The sequence below is a fragment of the Fulmarus glacialis genome, unplaced genomic scaffold (assembly GCF_000690835.1).
Source record: "Fulmarus glacialis isolate BGI_N327 unplaced genomic scaffold, ASM69083v1 scaffold2571, whole genome shotgun sequence".
In the NCBI taxonomy this organism is placed as follows: domain Eukaryota; kingdom Metazoa; phylum Chordata; class Aves; order Procellariiformes; family Procellariidae; genus Fulmarus; species Fulmarus glacialis.
In genome coordinates this window covers 1-22,461 of record NW_009191986.1, presented here as the reverse complement: position 1 = coordinate 22,461, position 22,461 = coordinate 1, and positions in this window count along the sequence as shown.

Below are 22,461 nucleotides of genomic sequence, written 5' to 3'. Positions count from 1 at the left end.
AAGAGAGGCAGGGTGCCCTCCGCACAGATGGCATTCCAGCAGTACTGTTCTCTTCCAGGTTGTGCTGCAGCCTCGGCAGCGGTTAATCTTTGGGCACTGCAACCTTGCTGCACTACGAGAGAGTGTTGGAAGGGGAGTACGGCTAAGGATACCGTGAGTCATGCTCACCCCTGTGGAAATCAATGCAATCGAGTCAGGGACAGACTAAGTCTCGTGAAAAGAAATGCAAAAGCGCTCAACGCAAAGCCGCGTCCCCGCTTCCCCGATACCTGTCGGCTGGCGGGATCTGGCCTCTTTCAGGTAGTAGAGGGCCTTGTTGAAGTCACCCAGGTGGTAAAACGCCACTCCCGATCGATAGAGCGCCTTGAAGTTCTCGCCTTCTTTCTGAAGCACCTTGAGGCAGTACTCCTTGACTCGCTCGTAATTCACCAGCTCGGCCTGGAGCAGGCAGGCTGCAGGGGATGGGACCGGGGCGGGGGAGACAGACAGACAGACAGGAGAACATTAGTGCCGTATTTCTCCCCGCTCCTGCAATCTGCACGGGGGAAGAGAGCAGCTTAGGTGAGGGAAATGACTCAGACCTGTGATTCAGAAAGGGTGCAGTCATACGGATTGTTTGGCAAACTCGATTGTTTGCAATTTCAATACCAACGCTTCTATTTTCGGCATTGCAAAGTGAAGGGATTGTGTTTGCTCCGGGGGGCCGGGGGGGAGAGAGCGAGAACGTAAACATCCCTCCGCAGAGGGGGAACTCCATACGGTCTCGTGGCAGCGACTGGCTTCGTTTGTAGTAAAATCGCTCCTCAGACTGAGGGCTGGAGCTCAGGAAAGTACAAAAAGGCAGTCAATTATCTAACAAAGAAGAAAAGGACTAAATTGGATCAAATTTTGTATTATGACTTTATACAAGGCTGTTAAATTTACAAATAATATGTAGTTGCCTTTTATCCAGGAGGTCCTGTATGGAGTTTTGCTATAGGAAACACCAAGGGGCTCTGCCCTGCTGGAATGCACCGCTAGCAAACCAGTGGCACCTGGAGCTGCAGTACAGGGAACAAACGTGCTAGGCTGTGGGCTTTCTGCAGAGTATTGCAACGCATGTTCATCCCGAGAGGTCAGTTCTGCTGACTTCCTAAAGGAAAAGGTAAACACAGTGAAGAAACAGCGGGCTGAGGACTCTGCGCTGAAGGACAACTGTGCATAAATGTCAAGGAGCTGAAGAAAATCCCCACAGTGAGTTTCCCACAACTAGGAGTGAAGTAAAGAGGAAAGGGGAGATCCCTGAGGCATGTTTACAGCCCTGTTTGTGGCTTACTGCTGTGCTTGCTCTGGTGGGCTAAACTTCGTTAGCGTTTTGGGCATTAGGAATGGTTTGGGGAACGCTGTCAAGAATAGGACACGGTGCAGTCACAGTCTTTGGGGAAATGAAGAAAGTTGTGCTGTCCACAAGCCCACCTGGTGCTGCAACCCGAGGCAGGACATGCCTGGAATGACATTCCCATGTCATTTGGGAATGACACGATTTGGGGAAGGGGGAAGGAAGGCAGGATGCCGCTGCAAGGATCAGTTCAGAGGCTGGCAGTGTCAAGTGCCAGGGCACAGAGAGAAATTTCCCATGGCAGGTGGTGTTACTCAGCGTGTTTCTGGCAAGGAGGAGACTCACTGCTCCTGGAAATCCAAGTTGTCACAGTTCAGGTGTCGCCAATGAACAGCCAGACTTCATTTTTTGCATGGTAACTGCAGCCTGCAGCTGAGAGGGTACGATGCTGGGTCAGCAATATGATAGGGTTCTTGCTCCCCTTCCCTGCACCCCTAAAGTAAGCCCTGTACCCTCTCTGTATCTCACTTTACATTTCATGAGCAGGAGGTTGGCTAGATTCCTTCCAATCTAAATTAATCTGGGTCTATGATCAGTTAACATGGACAGCATACGGTCCTAACCCAAGTACATGTTTAAAGCTTAAATAGCTAATTGGGAACAATCATACACAGGCTTTACCAGCAGAGAATTGACGGTACAGGTGTGTTGAGCAAGGACTGCAGAACTAGCCCCACTGCTGGTACGTTTGGTTGAGTGACGCAGTAATTACTAATGAGAGCTTTGTCCCATTTGCTTTAATGAGGGACTCTCAATATATTTTAACAGCTCCTGCCATTGAAGTGCATAGGTATTTCAAAGGCACCTCGTTGCTCGCTATTTGATTGCCAGTTAAAAACCAGATATGCTTCTAAAAGCTTAGCAGCATTTCCTTATCCAGAATTTGTCCCTTCCTATTTGTCAAACATTGATTTTTCTCACTCTGTTTCTAATGGAGCTTGAAATGACTGTGCCTTGTTTTCCTTTATTTTTCAAAGCTATTAAAAAGATGGCTCTGTAAACTTACTGCTGGCTTCACAGCCCTGGAAATGGGATTGCTTTGTTTATCTGCTGACCAGTAACATGTACAGCAGTGGCAGTAGCTTTCTGCACGCTGCCAATCTGATCCAGCCTTTCACGTTCTGTGAAACTGCCTTTCAGAGCAACTAGGGAGGGTGGATTTCAGTCTTTCTGTTCATTTACTACTTGGTATTTCCAGTTAAGAGTCACAGAAATGACTCTGAAAAATGACAGGCAGTCTATTCATGTATATTAACTCAGTAATTCCATATCAGACTTGCTTCATGGATTGGTTTAAAAAGAAAAGAAGTCGTCTCCCACATCCTGCTAATTCATAAACCCAAATGGGCTTCCAGCTATCCAGCTGGGTTCTCTCGGTGACGCACACTCACAGTAAAGCTTCTGCAGGGCATCCCCACTAACCGTGCACGCGGCAGAGAGAAGTCGGTACCACATGGCTAGCCGGGGAGGCGCGTGTTTATCAGAACAAAGCGAGCAGATGGATGTGCAGGAAAGAGTTCTGCTGGAAGAGCTGGCCCTTTGGGGAGCCAGCGTTGGAAGCGGCTGTTGGAAATGAACCTGGAGGGAGTATCTCCCTTGCAAATATTTAGAGGTGCAGTGCGTGCTTTCAGTTCTTAGTGGACTGAAATGGTCTTAATGGACTTGTGATTCAACGCAAATATTGAGACCGTTAGTAATTTGGCTTTCAGAAATGGAAGAGACGTGGAATCCTTGTATTTCCTACCTAATTCAGTCAGGGGAGAATTGTTTTGAAAACGTGTTGCTTTCCTAAACAGACACGTGCGTCTCTAGCTGGGAGTGTTTGTTTACTACATCAAACACCTCATCACCCTCCTTCTCGGTTCATAATAGGCCCCCAGTGAATCCTTCTGAGGAACAGGGCTCACTCAAAGAGACCGTATCGAGAGGTTTATCCAGCTCCTCCTCCTCCCGCTTTCTGGAAACTGAACGGGCTTGATCCCGCACAGCACCATCTCTAGTAGCTCTTTGGCGATTAGGAGGGTGCCCTTTGCTTGCAGATGCAAATCTATAGTCACCTACTCCCTGCAGGTTTTGTCATTGTAATACAGCATCCGGTGGCTACATCTCTCCAGCTCCGAATGTAGGGTGTCCTGCTTCCCCGCAGCGTGCGACGGTGATCCATCATACTTGGTTATCGTTCTCAATTTGGCAGCTGATTTATTGTGGCAGCTTAAGCAATAAGTAACTCCTAATTTTTAAAACCTTGTATGTCACATGGTGATGAAGAGTGCCTGACTGCCGTAAAATTAAGCCGTTTTGAAACTACTGGGTGAAATGTGCTCTGGGGAGGTGGAGAAGGTTAATGCTATTAGCTCCAACGGAGGGGCCCTGTCCATCACGCTTCCCAACTGACTGTTGATGTTTAAGCAAGGAAATAGGAAGTTTGGCTGGTTTTCCTCATAAGAGGAGTGTTAAGCCTAGACTTCTAAGTTTTAATTTGTGGACTCAATCTATGCCAGCCAGTTCCATGAGTTGCAACAATTTGAGAGGTGCAGTACAGATCTGGTACCAGTAGATATCTGTACTGTTAGAGCTAATTTGTGTGGCCCTGCTCAGCACAAGGTTAGGCAAAACAAAGACTAAAGCACCTGTAGAGCCAAAATACATCTACACCTTTAACATTTACCAGTAGCTGTGGTTAGCAACGGTAGGAAGTTGTAACTAAAATCCCGGCAGTTAAGGGTTTTGGATTCTACTTTATTGCACCCTGAATTAATTTTGAATTCCAGAGTATCTTTCAGGAAGGTATCTACGCTTGACAGGTGCCAGTGAGAAAGGATCCATGACAGCCCTTTTCTCCCAAAGGTTAATTACTTTCATTGTTTAAGAAATGTCACTACGTTTCTATACTGATATTTTGTTTAGCTGCAATTACTAGCCACTGGTGCAATTACTAGCCACACCTTGCTACCCTGAAAACCTTGTGTTTGCTTGTTGCATTGTTACTCTGAGACTCAGATTAAGTCACTCCTTCATCTTCTCTTTAATAGCCTGCATAAAGAAGTGCTTGGAGTCTCTTACTAAAAAAAACCCATATTTTTCAGCTTTCCTCACTTGTATATGTTCTCTGAGCTCTCAAAATGAAGTTCAGCTGAAAGTGCTGTCAGTTAGCATCTTACCAGAGAAACTCTTTGGTGTGAATACCTCTGCAGGTTATGCAAATACCTCAGTTTGGCCCGAACTTTCGGCTTCTAATTTTGGCTGAGCTAAGAACTAAGTCTGGAAGTAGGTTTTAACATGGAGATTTTGAACAACAATATCAAGAGCCTTGCCTACCTGGCAATTTTCACCAAAGGGTAAATCTGCACGCCAGAACAATCCTCCAGACACAGTTTATACCAGCGGCTAAATTCCCGCTGTAGGCAAGGCTCAAGACCTATTCGTGTTACAGAACACTTAAGAGTGAGCCAAATTACTGTGCAAACAACATTAGCATATCCCTACCCCGTGGCATGTTCCTTGGGCTCAGCACGTTGTGTTAGTCATAACAGGAATTCCATTTGCTGTTGTTCTGGGAGATGAAAATGCCCTTTTTATCTGGGGTTGCAAGTTCATATTTCACAAACTCCTGTCTTGTTTACAGTTCGCTATCACCCAGGTAAGCTGGTAGCGCTGCCTATTTTTAAGATTGCCTTGTGCCTTCCACCGTAGGAGAGATTCAGCTGCTTATAACTTTTGGTTGGTCTTTTAAGTTTTTGGACCAAAATATTCCATGTGCAATGTCTGCCTTTGATGTCTGCTTTTGGAAAATGTCAGCCAAGACTGTTCAGGTATTTTTGAAAAACGGGCTAAGGAAACATCCCTTATTTCTCCCTTATTAAAGATCTCTGGTGACTGTCTCTTCGGATTTGTCTCATGCCCTCTCATCGTTTGGCTTTGCAAACTGAAATCTGGCAGATATCATTTGCGTCAAGCAGGTGCCTTCTGTTATCCCCGGGGTAATCTATAGCTGGCCAACTGATAACCTTCTGAAAAGAAAACCACTATAGTACTGCGTATAGTAGTCAGCAGAGATGTCTTAGAATTTGGTACCCAAATCCACTGAATATTTGGTCCACCCTGGGCACAATCCGATCTAGGAAAAAGCGGGGATTTGTAAACTTAGAGAGCAAGAAAATTCTCTTATCGGTTCACTGGCCACAGGAATAAAGAAGAGCAGAAAGTGGAAACCAAGCAGAGAGGGGCTGTCTCAGTTACGACAGAAAGACGGGGAGACAGATGTTTGCGAGGGGAGGAGACCGGGGCTGAGACACACATGGGGACAGAGGCACAGAACTGCTGGGGTGGTGAAAGGGGTGTATGAGTGGGGAGTTGAGGTCTACTGAGGAGGCAAAGTCTGGGGGACGAGGTGGAGCTAAGAGTTTGGGACAAGGTGCTAAGGACATAGAGACACAGTGCAGCTAGCCTGAGGACCAAGAGGAGCATTTACGGCAGTGAGACCCAAGCAGAGGAAACTAGCCTCCCTAGGTGTGCCTGAGAGCAGCTCCCCTGGCAGTAGCACTTAACCACATTCACATTCCGGCTCTGAATCATCTTTTTCTCTGCTGAGGATACTCACCACGGGATACTAACCTGCAATGCTTCAAGCTAGCCCTTGCAAATATTCCCTGGAGACTGGAGCGGGTGTCCTGTGCAAGAGCTAACAGTAAGTCATGTGGCTGAACCACTCTCGTATGCCCATGCAAAAGGGTCTGAATCCAAATGACCTTTGCTTTCCACCCCTTAGACTGAAAATCTAGGGGATGTTAGGTTTGCCTTCCAAAAATGTGTTAGTGCTTTTGGCCCACTTTCACTGAGGAGTTTACCGTGAGGTGGGCAAGGCTAATGAGACTGTTCCAGACAACCAGTGGTTTAAAAAAACCAAACAGCCTGTATTGATTTGTTTGGTTGCAAAGCAGAGAGAAGTAGCTAAACCCGTTAGTGCTTAAACCTGAAGTGGATATTCCCTCTTTACTGTATTTGTTCTTGATTCTACCACTGGAGTTTAACAGCCTATGTGGATCATTACTCCTTAGTAAGTGCTAGGTACTCCAACCACTGCAAACTCAATGTGTATTTCGCAAACTGACAGTGTCATTCCCAGAATCAACCACAATTAAACTCTGCAAAATACTTTGCTTTCTGATATGATCTCGCCCAAAGTATAGCAGCTAGCAGCTCACTTAAAATCTGTTTAAATTACAGGAAGATGGTGCATATTCTTGCTCTGGTTCTATTTTGGAAAACACATGATTGAGGCTTTGATATAACTGCTTCAGGGTTTTATTCAGACATTTGATTAAGACCTTTATATATCATTGAACAGGCTTTGTTCCCACATCTCTTTAAGATTTGAAATAATAGGGCAGACGAGGAGAATCTCATACTGCTGTTACTTCAGAAGGCTTGGCATCCTTCGTGGTGATACTCTTCCTCAGAAAAGAGAAAACATGATAGCCATAAGTTTTTGTTTGATTTAAGTGTTTGGGAAGAAAAATTATTGGGATATAACAAAAAAACAGGAGGAAAAAAAAGGGAAAATGTTTGTCTTGGAACAGACAGTGATCTTCTAACCATGCCACTAATGGATGTATCGCTAACCTCTGCGTGCTGCAGTCTCTGTAAATGGTGTTTACAATAAGCACATGGAGCTTATTGTGTCCACTGGAGGAATTACAGGGGATAGCATTACGACGTGACATTGAAAATTTCAGCCATATGTTAGTAATTTAAATTGTAATTAACTTCTAAAATGAGTCAGGTAAAATGTTTCATAAGATGACACTAAAAATGTAAAGGGTTATCTTAGAATAAAAGTCACCTTGGACTTAAACTACTGTAATTTTAACGTACAGCATAAAAAGATCTGGACCACTGGAATGCTTATCCAAAATTCTCTGAAGTTGAAGTTATTGATCCTGAGTGTGCAGATCGCACAGGTTACATGTGGATGGCACAGCCCGATTTTTAACCTATGTTTTAACCTGTGTTAAATTTTCAATCGGGATTGGCACTAAAAGGAGCCATATAACACGCGGGAATGTAAGAAGCCTACACGGAGGGAACAGAGCAGAGGCGGTTACGCATCCATATCTGCACTGAGCTCCATGTGTGCTGTGCCTTTCAAGAATGCAACCCAGCATTCCTCAAAAGAGGATGTTTAAAGCATTTTTTTTTTCAGACAAATGCCGCATGCAGTTTCACTACAAGGCTGAGACACTAATTAGGATCTGGAGTTTCCAAACAATCTCTTCCATGAAATATTTCTCTTCTTTCTCTATAGTCCAAGCTTGCAAACAAAGAGGATTTTCTGGCTTCTCATCAATAAAAAGCTGATTATAGACAGCTTGGTAACTACTGGCAATAATCTGATCAGCTGACTCCTAGTTCCCGGACAACCTTAATGGGATGAAAAGGGAATATCAGAATGACAGTACAACTTTCCAGCTGGTGGCTCTCATTTATTCCTCTCCAGGTACCAAAAAGGCCTAAATATGCCCGTATGTTTCTGCTTGTGGGGAAACGTGTGGAAAATTAAAATCCAAACTGTATGACAGGTTGTCTCTCTCTGTAGGGAGGGATTAATGCTAAATGAGGTGTGGATCCACAAATGTTTGGAGAGCCCAAAGAGAGCCACCTCTTCCAAGCCGCCTTCCCCTTCTGCCCATCCTGCCTTCTCGGCCATGCCTTCCTCCCAATACGTAGCATGGTCCCCTTCAGGTCTCTGCTGCTCTTGCATCCTTCATACCTCTTCCAGAAGAAAGACCCTGACTTCACAGTTCCAGTTAGTTTTCTAGGAGAGAGAGCCGGTAGTAGTGACTGAAGTGTGCTGATGCTTCCACCATCGTGCACGTTAAGAGGCATCTAGCAGTTCTCAAAGGAGCTGCTGAGCCTGCGTGTCAGGCTTTTTGTGGCTGGCAGCCCACCCTAGGACTCTGCCGATTGCCATCCCTTGGAGTGCACAGGGCTGATAACAGGGACATAAGTAACGGCTAATGTGAGCTGTCAGAACAAATCAGTTTAACTTCAGTCTGCGATAGGGTGATCAATCTTGAAGATAAAGGAGAAACAGTAAATGTTACATATCTTGGCTTTTACACTAGCCAAATGACAAATTCTAGTGACATTTTCTTAAGCAAATTGAAGGAGAACAGTCTAAATTAATAGACTTAACTCTGTTAACAAAGTGAAAGACAATATTAAGTAGGGTTCTGCACTGATCTGTCCTAGGCCCCATGGTATTTGGTATTGTCAATAAAGACCTAAATGACAGACTGCAGAGTGCCTCATCAATTTGCAGGTAACACCAAGATGCGAGGAGCTGGCAGATGTTGGAAGACAGGGGTAGAATTCCAAAGGATTCCCACAAACTCGTGGTGTCCTGATAAAAATAGGATGCAATTCGACAGGGGCAAGTGAAAGGTCCTACAAATAGGCAGGGAAAAAAAAACAACAACGCTGTGTAAGTAAGGCAGGGGAACAGTTTGTTGGAGAGCAATTCTGCTGAGAACGATCTGGGGAGTGAAGTGGATCACCAGCTAAAGTCAACAAGGCTATACAGTTAATGAAGAAAATGCAACACCAGCGTGTACGAAAAGAAGCAGTTTGCAAGACATGTGAGAGTACTGTGTCTCATTTTGGATGCCAATCTTGAAAGAAAATGTGGATGTAATGCACAGGAGGACCCTGACAATAACAAGTGGTCCAGAGAAGACAGAATATAGGACTGCGAGGGAAGATAGGCTAAGAGTGTTCATATATGTAAAAAAACCCCCAAAAAACAAAACCAAACCAAAACAAAAAAAACCCAAAAAACCCTATAATGCAAAGAAGGGTATAACCAGGATACAATCTGTTCTTCTTGTACCCAGGAAGCAAGAAGAGGGCTTACATTTGAGCTAGGAGGAACTTTCTAGCAGTGAAGAGAGTGAAGGATTGAAAGAGGCTGCTTGGGGAAGTTGTGAAGGATCCTAGCTTTGGAAGTGTTTAGGAACAACTTAAGCAAACGTTACCTGGGATATGTCTTATCTGTACCCTTGTACCATGCATGGGTATGGATAGAAGACTCTTGAATTGCTGCAGTCCCGGTATCGATTGCCCTGTTAACACTCAAGAGCATGAACGGTCCTCAGTTCTCCTTGACGGCTGCCATTTAGTGCTAATTTCTATCAGAAAGTCCTGTTGGAGGACATCCTAGCCAGACATGTGAATATGTAAGCACTTAAGAGCAGGCATGAATGACTTCTGCCTTTGCTGTGTTTCTGTTCCCATATTTCAGACTTTTTTAATTCTCAAGAGCACAGTTCCTTAGAAGTGTTCATTAGTTCTAAATGATTCTTCAGCTACTTTAAGGCAAGTTTGTGGTGATTTATGCTTCTTTTTGTCACAAATCCAGTGATATAATGCAGTTTTCCTTCAAAGGGCCAAAGCTTTGAGAAGCAAGGAATTTCAGCAAACTTTTCATCTGATCCTCATAGCTTCTGTTTTGAAAGAGTATTTTGACCTACCAGTTCCTGTAGTTACTGGTCCTTCAAATCAAAACCAGAGGCTTACTGAAAATTCTTAGCTATGGTAATATTAAAAAAGTAGTTAAAGCCTAGATGTCAAGCAAACAAGAATTGTTTTCTGAAGCCAAAATCTGCCCCCAGCTGTGTACCAGCAAATCTTTATTCTACCAAAATAAAGAGCTTAAGGTGGAGATGATCTTCATAACACATCTTCTAATCTCCGTGCCTTTGATCTTCCCAGCCAGGAGAGGTAGGAGCAAAGCACTGGTAGAGCAAGAGCTTCGGTCAGCTTTTAACTACTAGATCATTTTGATTCTATAATATCCATAAATACTAGCTCCTCTGCAGCCACGTTAGAAGAGATGGAAGTACCTTCTGTTTGTTTTTGCCAAGGCTGTTATTGTTGATCTGCCAGGTTAAATCCCCTGGAGGTTTCCTCCTCTCTGACTTTATATTTATTTAGTAATCTCTGACCTGTCTTTATCTTTTAAAATCAGTACTCATCTAGTCCAGTCAATATGACTTTAGATATGTTTGGCCTTTGGATCTACTGTTCCAGTTGCTGTTTATTCCACCGCTCCTTCCTTGCTGTTAGCTTTTGTTCACCTTGGGTTGCTTTACTCTCACTGTGGCACCTTCTCTGCATTGTACCCTTTCCTCCTCTGGCCTCCTGTTGCTATTGACACCCACTTGGAAGAATCTGGTCTCTTGCATCATTTTCACAAGGGAAAAGTACATAGAATTTTATCAGAGAACAGCAACATCAGATGGTGACAACCATCTGGTAAGTGCCTGGAGTTCAACAGCAGTCCAACTCTAACAAGTGCTATCAAATATTTTATGATTCTTACCAGAGTATATTACACAGTGAAATTAAGGTCTTAATGGAACGATGGGGTTTTTTTAAACCCACCTGAGGCAAGGAGGGGATTTCTGTAAGCGGGGAGACGCTTTGGAGGAAGAGATGGATTTCAAGCTGCCTTCTCTACTGAAGGGTAAAGCAGCCTTTGCTCATAGTGGTTCAAGCAACTGACAGCAGTACTGTGACAGGCAGCTGGAAAGCCTCAGGGTTCTCAAATGAAGTCCCTGACAGTTGTGCATACCACGATTGCCTCAAGCCTGGCTTACCGCAGCATGTTCAATTGGGGACGAAAGCCCTGCACCACAACCGGGGCAGGATGACGTGGTGCGTAAGAGCGGGGGGGCTCACAGCTCACCTCCCAGGGCACGTGAAGGAGCTGACAATTGCCGAGTCCGCGGAGGGGTGGGGAGCAGGCTGCCTCTGGGGCCACCTCCTCGTGTATTCATGCATGTATAATTGATAGGGACTGGAACGCTTTTGTTTTTTCCTTGAACTTTCAGCCCTAGCTGAAAAGACTCATCTGGGAAGATGGAGAGGTCAAATGGGAAGGAACATTTCCTTCATTAAAACAATAACCCATTCACGTGTTTTATCCAGGTCCCGTGTAGCCCAAAGCCTTTCCATTTTAATGATGTCTTGAAACAGAGAGAAACCTTTATGGCCTCTGTGGGAGGGATGGAGAGGAGAACAACTGACAGAATCAAAGAGGCAGAGGATGCCCGAGTCAACTGTTTTCTAACTAACTGCAGAGAGAGAGAGGTATAAAACAAAGCTCTTGAAACCTTATTTTCCGTAAAAATGCACCAAAACTTACACAGAAGAGTGGTTTGTCAGCAACAGAGCCAACCAACCCTGGCTGTGTCAGGCTGTGTCAGCTGGCTGAGCTTTGATAGAGGATGTGAAGTGAGCTTAAGCGTCACCCTTTCATGTAGTTGGGCCTCTAGTGTCCTTGCCTCTTCCCTGCTTTCCATTTATACCGTATAAACTTAGTACCATTGAGACATCTGTCCCTCCATCAAATCTAGCTGGCCAACAGGTTTGAAAGTTATTGAGAGGGGACTGACAGCCAGACCACAGAAAACATACTTGCTTATCACTCATTTCCAGGAAACCAGGCTGAAAACGAATAAACTAAAGACCAGAGGGATCATTCAGTATATTATTTGCTTGAGAAAGTCAGGGTTTGAACTGTGCAGGAGCATCTAAACCAGCCCTTTAATAAGATGTCTTCTCTTTAATACAAACTGTGGCAAAGCGCTTCAGGTAAAGATCTCAGCTCATTCCCAAACCCTTCATAAGCCACGTCTGTGCGATGCATTGCTGGCAGCGGAGGAAGGAGGGAGGAGTGCGTGCCTGATTCGGAGCACGCGGAGGGTAACTTCCACCCCAAGTAGGGAGCTTGTTTTCAGGCACCAGGAACACCCAAATCATTGTACTGGATCAGGCCAGGAATACAATTCTCTGTCTTGACTGTGCCTTTTCCGTTAAGCTAGGGAAGATGAAGATACACTGTAAGAATTATGTGGTGGCTAAAGAAACGGGTTCTGCTGACGAGCATATTGGTCTGTAAATAGAGATCACTAGTAGAATAACTCAGGAATTAATTTCAGAATTGAGCTTGTTTAGTGTTTTTGTTAATGCCCCGATGTAAAAGTAGAGTGCCCTACTGACAGCGCGAAGTTGGAAGGTACTGTTAGAAGGGATGAGGACCACAATGTCGTATAAAAGAACTACATGACCTGGTGGACAGCAGTAAATTTATTTGGGATGGAAGTCGGTAATACAAAATTTAAGACCATGTTCTCATGTTCTTTGGGACTAGTAGGAATTTCTGGTAGAATTTGTGAGCTCATGAGCTGGAAACAACCAAAGAGGAAAAGGATGTGAATATGCTAGCTGATCACAGGATGACTGAGTCATATATGTGACATGGCCGTGGATAGGGAAATGAAAATCTCAGAGAAGTTTATTCATAAATCCAAACCAGTTAGCAGCGGTTCTCAAGCATGAAAATGTAATATTTGCTTTACAGCTTTTATCCTATCTAATACAGCAGTGAATATTCTGATGAGGTGTATGTCTAAGCCTTCTTTTCTAACCTTATTAGGTTCTTTAACTCCATGATACCTTCTGGCACAGTACTCCAAGTTAATCAGCCCTGGGTTTTAAAAATTATTTTGTATTTATTGATTAATTTAATATATCCCCCCACGCCCTGAGCAAAGCTCCTGAGCCACCTCAGTTTGAGCTCCATCACAATAGTTAGAGAATGTATAAAGGAAAATGAATACATTTTCTTTGTACTTCCATTATAGGTGAGGATCTTATACTGCTCTGGTTTCCTTGCAACTTGAATGCCCTACCGCGTCTTAAGCAATTAATCACTGCAAAGCATTTAAGGGGATAGTAATCTAGGATCTGAATTATGCTAGTATTAAAAAAATATGGTGACTAAAGGAGTCGAGGCTTAACTTTGCACCACCCTGTTTGATGAGAGAATCATTGCTACAGACATAGGGCAGAGATTCTGATTTGATTCTTTTTGAAGCACTAGATAAGAAAAAAGGTGCCTTTGCAGAGCAAAGGCCAGGGCTGACTTATGATGGTTTTCCAGAGCATCGCAACAGACTCCTCCTCTCATCGTTCTGCTTCTGCAAGATCAACTGTGTGGGGTGATGACCTCCCCGGGCAGCTTCTGTTCAGGAGAGGCTACAGCCATTCCATGGGGCCCATTTATTCTCTGAAAGAGTGGATGAAGCATAAATCTTTCTGCTCTCTTCCTCTCTGGGAGCAGGAGTGTAGCAGAGGAATGCGGATTCTCACAGCTTCTTCCCTGTAGTTGGTTGAAAGATCCTTCTTTATATCATCATAAAGATGCTTTTGTATCAGGGTGAATTTATGGATTAGATGGTGACTGTAGGGATAGCACAGCACACCGGAGGTAGACGTTTATTAGTCACATCAGCCCAGGAATAGCCGAAGGAAGCACTAAAGGTCTGACATAAATTTTCAAGTCCCAGACACTTCCTCTGCTTTTAATTTGCTTCCAGGAGTAAATCTCCTCTCCCACACACTACACTGGGGAATGTGCAGGGCCAAGATACCCCACTGCTTGTTTTGTATTCTCCCCTCCATCTGCTTCAGAGAGCAGTAAACAGCTCTGCTGCCTGGAGTCAAGAGCTAAGTCTTTCAAGTTGGAAAAGACCTCAGATAAGCAGCATCCAACAGGGCTGAGCTGAAATCAGTCTTTGCGTGTTAGGCTAAGCCTTACAGATGCATCAGACAGGTAGCATATTTCCACCACTGCCTCATTAGGTTCTACCAAGAGGGCCCTGAACCCTCTTGCTTTACAGAATAAGGTGACTTACAGCAAGGTAGATGGATACCTCACTTGAGTTTCCTCAAGCGGGAAATGAGGTGTTTGGATGTCCCTGATGTGGCCAGGCCAGAGTAACACCAGACGCGTGAAAACCGACAGTTGTAATCAGGGCATCACAGGAGCTTTGGAATCAAAATTTGAGGAACGCTAGTTTGGTAGCTCTTTGCTGGCTGACCCAGCTGCTCCTTTCCAGCAGCTCCCAGGCAACTAGATCGATGGCTAGATTAGCAGAGTTTTGCTGCCTGCGACTCTTGATATGAAAGGAGTTGCAGTTGCCATCGATGCACAACAATCTACGTGACAGCCCCCTAAACTGGCAGCAAGTAAATGCAATGGGCAGTGCTCCTACTAAAGAAAGAAAGGGAATACTGAGCAGTGGCTAGAAAAGTCTTTGCTTTAGTAGGGCAGGGATTTGACTCGTCAAGTGTGGATGTATTGGAGAAGGAAAAATACTGTAGCCTTGCAGGACACCGATTGTTGGTTGCATCCTGAAAGGCTTATGCAGCAGCCCAAGGTTCTCTCCACCCAGGGCCATGTGCAGAGCCACGGTTCCTGCCTTGTTGATGGTACATATGAGCGAAAAGGACTCAGATGTCGTGATAAAGTCGGGAGCTTGGGACACAGGACTTGTCAGGCAATTCTGGGTTTTTTTGGCAAACAGATCCACAACTGCTAGAGTTGCCAACAGCACGAGGCTGCTGACTCCTGTTGGGAGGCTGTTGCAGAACCATTCTGGGGTAGTGATTTACACAGCCTAGGGCTTTAAAGATGAGGACATGCTGCTGTGACAGGCAAAGTTGTGATCGTGGCTACATAGGATAAGCATGTGTTAAAATTCATGCCCCTGATCAGAAGAGTTGGTAATCTATAAAGGTGAATGACAAAGGGTGTGAAGATACGGAATATAGTCACATGCTTGCACATGTACACACTGTTGTGGCGAGGTGCTCCTCGTCATACATAAATAGGTAACCAGCACCAAATGACTGGCTTCCTTAGGTGTCACAGCAGAGATGGGCCTTGAGGAGAGCCAGGAAGGGAGAGAAGGTCCAGCCTAAATTAATATACCGCAGGCATAATCACTCAAAGGAACTGGGCGCACCAAGGTGCTGTGGGGCAGAGTATGAGAGCAAAGGGGATGAGAGGACCTCACTGGTAGAAGAGAGATGGGGAAGCCTGGAAAGGGACAAAACTTTGTCTGGGAGGTCAAAAAGTCTGACATGGCTGCACTGCAGCTGGGAGAGCGGGTAGAGGAATTCAAAGGGGGACAGGCATGGGCTGTGTAAGCAGCCCCGAGTCCTGAGCTGAGAAACGTGATGGGAGAACCGGGTACACAGGACAAAGCCAAGGAGAAGCAGATGGTGCTATCCAGCCTATGAGCCTCAGGGTGATGGTGTGTCAAGAATTTTGGAGAGTGAGGAGAATGGAGTGGATTTTGAAGTAAAGATCATGACATTAGCTATTGCCTATGGGTAGTAACAGATGAGCTCTGGCACGTCAAGCTATGGCAGCTAAAGATCATTGCTCCCAGCTGTCGCTTCTGCCATGGGTTATCACAGAGAGAAAATGTGACTGTGCCTAATTCATTTCCGTGAATTGTCTTAGTATTGTTTCTAGCAGTGTCCTAAACTCTGAATGGCTATCCTGAGACAGACTTTCTACTCCAACCCCACCTTCAATGGCTGCCAATGCCTAGGCAAGCATATAAGAACAGGGCAAGCTACAGTGTCCTACCACCACCTCCCAGCCTCACACAAGTGCGTCCGCTCCAGCTGAAGCTACCTTCAGCAATTCCAGCAAAGCTTCCAGAAACCGCAGTGACTCTACAACCTTTGTTAAAGAGAACAGAATAGTAACACTCCACGCCACCAGAAGAAGATTCACCTGCATTCATCGATCAATGTCTTAAGCTTACTGTTTCCCATCCAAGATGCAGTGCAGGAATGAACAAAAGGAGACAGATTCCTGAGCAGCCATTAGTAACAACTTTCTAGTTAATGATAGTTAAAATTGACTCTTTTTCAAAGCATTTTTAACCCTCAGTATTAGTCACTGGTATGGTCGCCTGAGTAAGCTGAAAACAAGATTAATAAACAGTTGTCTTCCTTCTATATCAGTTTCTCATCCATGAAGTGAGAGAACAAAGAAGAAAATAAATAGCCAGTAAATTTTCTCAAAACTTCATTACGTATTTTCTCCCTTTCTTCATTTTGTTTCCTCGGTTTCATAGTCCTTTGTATGTTATTTTCTGTGAGGTGGCACAATGTCAAGAAGAAACTGGGACCTGTCAACATTTAGACCTCCCTGTTTGTTTATACTGTTTACTTTTACTGTTCCTTTCCTCACAGCAACCTCCTTTATGAGGTGTGCAGCAGATCTCATCCTAAAATCCTCATGTGAAAACTTCTGACGACCCTCCGTTCTTGGAGCATCAGCCGCACTGCTCAGAGGACACTGATGAGGAACCGGGGATGTGCTGCTGAACTGATAAGCAGTTCTAGGAGAAAGGCTAGAGAAAGAGATCTGGAGTTGGGTTAGAAATTCCTGGGTCTGAGCCTAAGTGAACAGGAGGAAGAGAAGGATGTACCATGCAGAGGTGGCCCAGCTCCCAGAAAAGGAGGTAACCATGGAGCTCATGGGTGTATTTAGCAATAGACTGGGAATCAGCTTAGATTTTGACACTAGGTTTTATTGAACCAGCTGAACCATTTTCAACACAGCACTGATGGAAACCTGTGGAGGTATAAAGTCTGTGACTCATTGTGGGACTTTTGCTGGAGGAAACTCCAGGACAGCATTTCAGAAGAGGATGGAGTAAAGCTGACAGGACGTGCTACTACAGAACTCTTAGAAAACATACCAGTGTTCTCAAGGTGGAGAACAACCAGTACTCTTTAGGTAAACAAATTAACCATCACTCTGTTCTTGAGGAAGCTTTTTGATTTTTGGCATCTCCTGCTTCACCTCCCATGGTGAGCGGTAGCTAGACTTGGACGGATCTCAGCTCACCAAGACTGCAGCTCCTCGGGGCAAGGGGCTCTATACCTTCCCAATACTCTCTGTTTCAGGCAAATGGTGACAAGGTCAGATGGGACAGGCTTCTCTTCATGCAAAGGGAATTAAACATGTGGTAGAAGTGGCTGCAAAAAAACTCCACCAGAGCCTCAAGTTTTGAAAATGCTTGGGAAGAATAGTGACATATATAGAGGAAAATGCATCTCCTGCCTCAACAAGAGAGATGCTGTCAGACATGTATCACTTAAACCAAGTTTGGAGGCAGCTTGCCATCCTTCCTCTTGCTCCCTCCCGCCCCTCCCAGCATCTGGATGTATTTCCATCCCATCCTCTCAATGCACAAGAAACTCCTCCCTGAACAGGCAGAAATTTGTCCTCCAAAATAAAAGGGAATAGGTAAATACAGGGTATTTCTAAAGACTAATTCATGACAGTGGCTTCAAATCCCACTTCTTTTTTAAATACGTGTCAGGGTTTGGGCCTATCACTAAAAAACCACACATAGTCATCTCTGTTTATTCTCTGCCGCAATTGCACCTACCTGGCGCAGTAATTGCATCAGGCCTGTAAAACAAGATATTCCCATGCACTCTGGCTGGGTAGACGTATCTAAACCAAGAGTGTCGGGAAACTCCCACCGCAGTGAAAATGCAGACCACATCCTGCTCTGTTTGCTGCCGTCTCTCTTTCCCATTGCATGGCATCCTTACAGAGGGTGGTTTTTGTTGATGCAGCACATAAAAAAAAGCTTCATATCAAGCAACAATCCAAGACTGCTTTAACACCCACAGCACCATGTGTCCTGCTAGAGTCTGTACTTGTTAACGGCTATATGCCGGGATGGGATTTTAGCAGAGACTCCTCGTGAGGAGTCCTAGTGGGTGGTCAGTGGAGACAAGTTTTACCAGCTTTCCTCATGTTTAGTTATATTTTTACTTGGATTAAGTATTACAAGTATTTTTACTTGGATTTCTCAGTGGGACTACTCACCAACACGTGTACAACTGGTGATGGCTGGGAGTAGCACCCACACCCTGGTCTGGAGCCCGAGGGTGCTCGGAGTTCCTAGGCTGCTGGAAGCGCCACGTTTCGTGGGACTGTCGCTATGACCTTCGTGTAGTCAGGAATGGTACCAGTGCACGTTTCTGCCAGTGTAGGAGGCCAAACCTCATCATCCAGGCTGAGACATATCTTGCATGGCTACATTTTGTGATACTCTGTGCAGGTATGTGTGCCCTCCTGCCGAGACTTCTACACTAAACCAGTATGTACCTGAACAGGTATATAAAGGCATTACACTTAATTTACATTCACGTAATTAACAAAGCCTTCCTGTACTCCCAAGAGGTCATAAACGCAGATGGATAAACAGAGGTTCAAAGAATGAAAAGATGTGGTGAAGATAATACAACTGGTTAGTGCAGAGAGGGAGGATTAGAAACCCAGATCCCCCGGTGCCACTCCTCGTCCCCAGCTCTCCCTCTGGTTCCGCTTCTCCTGCCAGGATTAGCTCTAGCATTTCTGCGTGCTTAGGAAAACCAACAAAGGTTTGCTTATCGCACGGCAACATTCCCTCACCAGAACAGCTTAAAACTCTGCTTACCCTTAGCATTTTGCTGCTTTGGAACTTAGGACTTGTTTTTCTCTGCAGAGCAGACATAGTCCTTTTGATCCTGTAAACTTTTAGGCAGTAATGCTGGAATAAAATCATCATTGCATTTAATGAGAGTAATGGTTGCATTTGTAGTAGGTAAATGATCCATACCTGCATCCAGTACATAAAGCATTTAAGCTTCTTCTAGATCAAAGATGCTGTAGGAGTGGAAAGGAGACGGAGGCCTGAGGGATATTTGGCCAGTTTGCTTTTCCGCAGGCATTCTTCATACATTCATCTTTTTTCAAGAGAACACAAACCACTGACTTGGGGGAAACTCGGTTGAATGCATCATCAGGATGAGATTGTGGTCTCTGTTCTTTATTTTTCAGTAGGGCTGAGAGAGGCAAAAAGAGGACAAGTGACTGCCTCAAGGTCAGAGACCGTCAGTGAGTCATAAAGGACGGACTGTTTGCCTTACAGCCCTGCATTCATTCCGCCAGGCTCCACGCTGTTGGTAGGCTTTTGCTTTGCCCGCCCTAGCAACTTCTGGGAGCCTCGGCCACGCTGCTGCTCTTGCATCTGGTGACCTTCATCAGAGGGAGCTGTGGTAAAGCGAAGGGGTATCGGCAGCCCCGTGTAAGAACGCGGCAGCACCGGATTTTGCAGATGTGAGGGGGAGTCCCTTTAAGGCAAAACTCTTGGAGCTTAAACTGAAGCCCAGCTAGTAGCTTAGTGAAAGAAATGTGAGCAGCGCTGCCAATGGCAAGCGGTTAAATCCTAGGCCGATTTAAGATATTTTAAAAAATCACAAGAATTTAAAAACTGGCAGATTTGGGATCCTTTGAAACAGGCTAATTAGTTTAGGTTGTGGGGGTGCCACACAGCTCCGCAACGGGGAATTCTAGAAAACACACCGAATATTGTGGGGCTCTGATTAAATACAGGAGTTGGCCACCCCACCTTGCAGCATGAGAATTGCCTGCTGAAGGCGCTCTACCAAAGAAGCAGCTAAACAAGAACCTGTGTGCACGTTTGTGCCTAAATTTACATTCTGCAAGGGAATACAGACATTGACAACAGTTTAGTGTTTGCCCACGTGTTCTTACCCATGTAATCAGTTGGATTAAAAAAAAAAACCAACCACCCCCAGCCTTCACCCACGAGATTGCCCCAAATCCCCTTTGGGTGTATATTTTTCACCTACTTATTTGGCCAAGTGCATATTTATCTATAGTTGATGCTCTCCTCTGGCTGGTATGCTGCATCTAAACAACTAATTGTGTATGTGTGCATCTGTATTTGTGATGCAAAACGTCTCTGACAGGTGGATGTATCGTGGCCACATGAAAAATGACACTGCAAAAGCAAGGCGGGCTTCTTAAATGCTAAGAGAGTAAGTGGAGGTGCTAAAAGAACTCGATAACAAGGACACTCAGATGACAGCTGCTAATGCTACCAGGTATAAATCAGACCTAAGTGAAAAACTGCCTTCTCTAGAATTAAGATGTACTGCTGTTATGCTCTCTGCACTATGCAGATTTATTTATCTTAAAACCAGCTCTAGGCACCCATTCAGTGCTCAGAAGCAAAACTCCCCACATTTCCTCTCCTCCCCGTGTCGAGTAATACTGACTTCAACTCTATCACTATGGGCTGGTGTCTCTGCTAGAGCCCACTGTGTAAAAGCGGCTTCTGCTGCATCACACTTAGAAAATAAAGTCCCACTGCTGCACCTCTTGAAGTTGCTATTAGAAAGGTATACTAATTATTATGACAGTTCTGGGGAAAGCCCCTCCCCCCTCTTCCCTTCCCTTCAGACACGAATTCACAGATCCTCCTGCTAGAATGGGAGCTCTGGGACTGGGCTAGGAGTAGCAACACTGCAATTCCAGTTGAACTGCACACTCCCCTCTCCAACATGCAGGGCATTTCTTAAAAATTGCTTGCAGACAGACCAGCAGACACACATGAAGCTACGCATTTCTGAGACAAATGCCGTTCTTTGCTCTGTGCGTGCCATCTACTGAAAACATGTGACAACCGGCTGTGCAAAATGACACCTTGACCTGCTGTGAGGTTATCCCAGGAAAAGCACTGCTTGCAACTCCAGGGTTAATTATACTCATCTCCTCCCGTGTTCGCACTGGTTACATTTAGGAAAAAATCTGTTCAAATCTAGGTTAAAGATGGAGCACGTTTCTCACACTGTCTGATGGCTATTGCTGACAAGATCAAATACAACCAACAGTGAAAAAAATTCCCTGCAAAAACCCGAAACAGTAAATAAATGAGCTGGACAATGACCATTAGGCAGGACAACTCCGACAGCAGGAACGGACACATTTCTAGCAAGTGGAACTCGTGTACTCAGCAGAAAGCGCCACAGAAGCAAATCGTGTCCTTCCCTCCCACTTCATTTACCTTCTACCTACCACGTCTCATTTGTACCTAGCAGAGATATTTCCTGTGAGTACTTTTTCAAGCCCAGGAACTCGCCAAGCTATATTGTTCAGAGTATTATGGGCTCTTTGTATAACCCTGCCAATCTAAATGATCTTTGTCAAATACAATGGATTTTAATAAACCTGTGAACAGAAATTTGGAGAGAGACAAAATTACAGCTGTGCAATTATGACATCGCTCTGGAATCTCACCTGCCTCTCCCTCTATGCGATTTCAACGGGCTTTTGAAGGAAGCGTATTTGAAAACATGATGAAAGGGGGCTAAATTATGCTCCCCATTACATCCCAAAAGGCATATCGAGTGTAACAGATTGGCACAGATTTAAGACAACAGAAGATTCTGGCTTGGTGTTTCAAACCATTTGCTTTATTCTGCATCTTTTTTAGCACAAGACAACAGGAAACAAAGCTAACCAACTCTGTCTAGAAAGCCAAAAGCCAAGTAATGGTGACAGCTGACACACTAAGGTCCTGACTATCGCCATTTTTCCGCCAAGGATATGAAGGGTAAGGAGTGACCCTTCATCTTTCAGGAAAACAGCTGAGCTTTATTAATGTTGTCATTTTGTGCACCTTGTTCAGGTTATGAACACTCACTGCCCTCTATGTACCTAGGCACAAGTTTTTGTTTTAGAGATGCTTTCAGGCTGCTAGGGACCAAAATTAACCTCTGATCCTGCAGTTCTTGCTTGGGTAAAGCTCCTTGAAGTCACCAGGAGTTCTGTCTCTGTAAGGACTTCAGAATCAGACTACAAAGTAGTTAAAGCCCCCACCCTTCCCCTCCATCTTCCTGCAGCACTTCCAAACAGATGGCAGGGAGCAAAGGGAGCGATGATCAAATGTCTACTGACCACAATGGCAACTGGCGGCTAGCGAAAAGCCAGTACGACATTTGCTTTCAACTTTCATTGCTAAGAGGCCAAAAAATTCTTTTTATATCCAGTACTATTTGGAGCTATTGCAGCAGCGCCCAAACCCTTCCCCTTCCTTACATTGAATGTGGCAGAAGAAGTCTCCCTCCCTGTAATACTGTTAATTACAGGCAGCAGAACTGGAGCTGTGGTGAAGGGACTGAAGGACATCTCGGGCTGAGGGAAAAACGCAGCATGCAATCTTGGCCAGTTCCTGAGCCACAATTTCTGCAAGTCTGAGCATCCCACCTACGCCCCGCTGCCTTATCACCTGTCTCCCAGGGGAGGAGGACACGGGGATTAATCAGTGGCGGCTGGAGCAGCCCCG